The 5,081-nt window shown below is 37.4% G+C and overlaps 1 pseudogene; it reads right to left on the bottom strand.

Annotated features, from left to right (window-relative positions):
- Nucleotides 1–1,676: 1,676 nt before the first annotated feature.
- On the bottom strand, nt 1,677–2,075 carry LOC101319821 (small ribosomal subunit protein eS12-like; annotated as a pseudogene).
- Between the last annotated feature and the right edge of the window lie 3,006 nt (nt 2,076–5,081).

Raw genomic sequence — 5,081 nt, 5'->3', positions numbered from 1 at the left:
CTGCATTTGTTTCTATGAATTTCTCCTATGTTCTTTTTTTATAGTCTCCCTTTTTACATCAGCTGGTTGAGTGAGAAATGACTGCTCCTTGCAAACAAATTGAACAGACTAGAATAATAAACTTGTAAAAAATTATTTTTTTCTTTATGGCATGCTTCCTCTCCCTATTTCAATATTATGCCTCAATGGATATCTTGAATTTAAAACCATATCATGATCCCCCACTACTCAAAGTACTGTCTGAGGACCAGCCGTCTAGGCATCACTAGGAGTGTGTCAGAAATGCAGGATCTCAGCCTTCCCAGACCTACTGAATCAGAGGATCCCAGGTGATTTCATATTCATTTGATAGCTTGAGAAGCCCAACTGTAATTTACTCTACACATTTAGTCAAACCAGTCTTCCTAAAATACTGCTTTCATCATGTCCCTAGAATTTTAAATGGTTCCCCATTGCTCTCAGAAAAGTCAGGTGCCCCGGCCTGACACTTAAGGCCACAGTAAAATGGACCTAATCTATCTCTCCAATCTTTCTTATATGGATGTCCCACTCCAGCTAAATCAGTCTATTCAATTATCCTCCAAATGTGCCAAGTGTATTCAAGGTCTTTGCTCATGGCATTTGCCTGTCTGGAATTTTCATTCCCATCTCCCTACACATCCCTCCTTCAAAGACCAGTTCAGTTTCTACATCTCAGCTCAGCTCACACTGTTGTTTCATCCTCTGAATATCTAAATCTACAGTGGCTATTCTAGGGTTGTGGGGTTTTTTGTTTTTGCTTTTTTAATTTATAGCCTCTCCTCATCAGTGCTTATCACAGCGCAGTGCATATAGCAGCGTTTTGATTCGTTGGTTACATCTTTATTATTTAAAATGGCTTTTAATTGGGAAGAGACTTGTTACTTTATACAGCTCTAATTTTTCTAATTTCTTTGACCAAGCAGGGGTTAAGTCCAAACAGAAAGAAACTGAAAGCAGTGTGCCCATGTGCTTCAGTATTTGTAGGTGAATTTTCATCACACTCTGAGAGTGCACTTATTTCCGTGACATTTTATTCCCCATCATTATACAAAGACGTGTTCTATTGATATATAAGCAAATGTTCTATAAGTGAAGGTTCTAATGGATCTCTTTTTTAAATATATTCAAGATATTATTGCAACTGATATTATACATACACATAGTTTAGGAGTCAATTGCTCTGTAATTCTTGTGAAAAATAGTAGCCCTCTCCATCCTCATCCTGCAATACCAGTCCTTGAGCTTTAGCTGAGTGAGGACTACATAAGTAGATGCCTCATGTGCTACTACGTTAAGTCTACATATGGGTTAGGCAGTTGATCGTGAGCTGGAGGAGTAGCAGATATGAGTGGTTATAGGATTCCATTTGCAAGCCATTTTCACTCTCCCCTCCTTTAGATCTAAACTAGTGGAACATGGAAAAGCTGAGGAGACTTGAGATGGACCTGTACTCGGATCCAACAACCGAGAGTATGGTTCTCAAACCTTTGTGTGCATCAATACCACTTGGAAAGTTGTTACTGGGCCCTAACCCCAGTGATTCTGATTCAGGAGGTCTTGAGGTAAGGTCCCCAAATTTGCCTGCCTGCCTTCCTTCCTTCCTTCCTTCCTTCCTTCCTTCCTTCCTTCCTTTCTTAGCTAAGTTTTTCATTTGTTCATTTCTTGCATTTGGAGTACTCCTCAATGGCATCCTTAGCCTGAGACTCTTTGCCATAGTCCTTAACCAACATACAACTTCAACCAACCACTTTATTAGGTTTTCCCTCTCAGTGAGTTTTACAGAGGCCTACTCATTCCTCTAGTTTCTTGTTGTCATCTACCTCAATTAAGTTGGTTTGGTGTTAAGCACAAAGGACCTCCACCAACTTGACACACATAGGCTCATCACAGTTGGATGCAAGCACACAGAGATGGACTTGGCACTTGTCTAAGGCTTTGGCAGCTTTGTGAGTTCCATGTGCTAGGCCATCGTGGATGTAGATGGTCTTCAACACCTCTTGTAAAGCAGTATTAATGTCCATTACACCTCCAGCAGCAATGCCTTCCTTGACCATGGTGGTGGGTTATGGGTGCTGCCAATCTTGAATGCACCCGAGCCTCTGTCTCCACAGTGGTGTCAGGGAAACAAGCAAGCGTTTTCCTTTCTAACAGAATCCTAGATGATTTCTAGCTGATGCTACTGCATCAGGAATCACTAGGACTGCATTTGAGACTGCATTTGAGAATGCAGGACTGCAAATGCAAGACTGCATTTGAGAATCACTAGTGTAGTGGGGAGAAAAATACCAAAGAGGAAAAAGAGCCAAATTAGTATGATTTGTTAGTCCAGGTCCCTCTTGATATCTATTTTTTGAAGGTGTGAAAATTGTAACATTAATTCAAATAACAGCATTTAATTTAACAAAGAGAAAAGGCATAGTTTGTTTAAATAGAGCTAGTTATGTATTTGCTCTTTATATCAAACATTTGCAAACATCATTCTCTATCTGAAAAAAGATTTTAGTTTTATTTATTAAAATTTGTGTATGTGAAGGAAATATGTTTTGATTTCATATGACAGTGAAATTAGTAAACAATGATATAAGTAGTCTGCAGATTGCTTTCATCTTGTGTTATTTATTTATTTATTTTTGGCTGTGTTGGGTCTTCATTACTGTGCGAGGGCTTTCTCTAGTTGCGGCAAGTGGGGGCCACTCTTCATCGCGGTGCGCGGGCCTTTCACTATTATGGCCTCTCTTGTTGCGGAGCACAGGCTCCAGACGCACAGGCTCAGTAATTGTGGCTCACGGGCCTAGCCGCTCCGCGGCATGTGGGATCTTCCCAAACCAGGGCTTGAACCCGTGTCCCCTGCATTGGCAGGCAGATTCTCAACCACTGTGCCACCAGGGAAGCCTCTTGTGTTCTCCCGGATGTTTTGGATAAACTGATTTTTTACCCACTAATTATTGGTCATGTTATCATTCTGCCATTGAATTTTTTGTGCTTGCTGTGTTTTATCTTTACTGTTTTTTTTTTTTCCTTTTTACAAAGATTATATTGATACTAAGTGAGTCGCCCTCAGATTACTTCCTGAAGAATGGAATCTACAACAATGCTCTTAGAGCAGTGGGATGATGCATTGTGTTTTATTTTTAATGATCATCTTAAAAATCAAAATACAGCTCCTGATGATTAATGATAAAACTGTACTTGTTTTGTGATTGCTTCCCCTCTGGGAGAGGAAATATCAATGCAATACTTTCCTCAAATACAGTTTAAAAATATTGCTTTTATTTTTTTTCTTTCCAGTTTTATAGAGATATAATTGACATATAGCACTGTATAAGCTTAAGGTATTCAGCATAATGATTTGATTTACATATAATACATCATGAAGTTATTATCGCAGTAAGTTTAGTGAACATCCATCATCTCATATAGGTACAAAATTTTAAAAATAGAAAAAATATTTTTTCTCATGATGAGAACTCAGGATTTAGTTTTTAACAATTTTCATATGTAAGAGGCAGCAGTGTTAATTATCATTGTACATTACATCCCTAGTACTTATTTGTCTTATAACTGGAATTTTGTACCTTTTGACTGCCTTCCTTCCTTCATCCAATTCCGCCTTCCCCACCCTCCACCTCTGCTAACCATAAATCTGATCTCCTTTTTTATGAGTTTGTTAGTTAATTTTTGAAATATGATTGACCTACAACACTATATTAGTTCCTGTTATGCAACAGAATGATTAGATATTTCTACATTTCAAACTCATCACCACAATGTCTAGTTACAATATGTTACTGTACAAAGATATTACATAGTTATTGACTATATTCCCCACACTGTACATTTCATACCCATTACTCATTTATTTTGCGACTGGAAGTTTGTACCTGATAATCTCCCTCACATATTTCTTTCCTGACCCTCCCCTTTGGCAAACACCTGTTTGTTCTCTGTATCTGTAACTCTGTTTATATTTTGTTATGTTTGTTCATTTGTTTTGTTTTTTGAGATTCCACACATAAGTGAAGTCATATGGTATTTGTCTTTGTCTGACTTGTCTCACTTAGCATAATAACCCTCTGGCTCCCTCCATGATGTCAAAAATGGCAAGATTTAATTCTTTTTTGTGGCTGAGTAACATTCCATTGTATACACACACACCCCCCACACACACACGGACACACACACACACAGATCTTTATCAGTTCACCTATTTATGGGCACCTGTTGACGTTGCTTCCATGTTTTGGCTATTGTAAATAACGCTTCAATGAACATAGGGGTGTATATATCTTTTTTAATTAGTATTTTTGTTTTCTTCAGATAAATACCCAGGAGTGGTATTGCTGGATTGTATGATAGTTCTATTTTTAATGTTTTGAGGAATCTCCATACTGTTTTCCATAGTGACTGCACCAATTTACATTCCCACCAACAGTGTACAAGGATTCCCTTTTCTCCATATCCTTGCCAATATTTGTTATTTGTGGTCTTTTTGATGATAGCCTTTCTCACAGGAGTGAGATGATATCTCATTATGATTTTTAATTTGCATTTCTCTGATGATTAACAATGTTGAGTGTCTTTTCATGTGCCTGTTGGCCATTTGTATGTCTTCTTTGGAAACATGTGTATTCAGATCTTTTGCCCACTTTTAAATAAGGTTGTTTTTTTTACATTGAATTGCATGAGCTATTTATATATTTTGGATATTAACTCCTTATTGGTCATATCATTTGCAAATATTTTCTCCCATTCAGTAGGTTGTCTTTTTGTTTTGTTGATGGTTTCCTTTGCTGTGCCAAAGCTTTAAAGTTTAATTAGGTCCCATTTGTTTATTTTTGCTTTTGTTTCCTTTGCCTTAGGAAACAGATCTGAAAAAATATTGCTATGATTTATGTCAAAGAGTGTTCTGCCTATGTTTTCTTATAGGAATTTTATGGTTTAAGGTCTTACATTTAACTCTTTAATCTATTTTAAATTTATTTTTGTGCATGGTGTGAGACAGTAGTCCAGTTTGATTCTTTTCCATGTAGCTATCCAGTTTTACCAGCACCATTTGTTGT

The sequence above is a fragment of the Tursiops truncatus genome, chromosome 14 (assembly GCF_011762595.2).
Source record: "Tursiops truncatus isolate mTurTru1 chromosome 14, mTurTru1.mat.Y, whole genome shotgun sequence".
Classification (NCBI taxonomy): Eukaryota; Metazoa; Chordata; class Mammalia; order Artiodactyla; family Delphinidae; genus Tursiops; species Tursiops truncatus.
The sequence above is the reverse complement of the archived record's forward strand: the minus strand, read 5'-3'. Positions and strand labels throughout refer to the sequence as shown.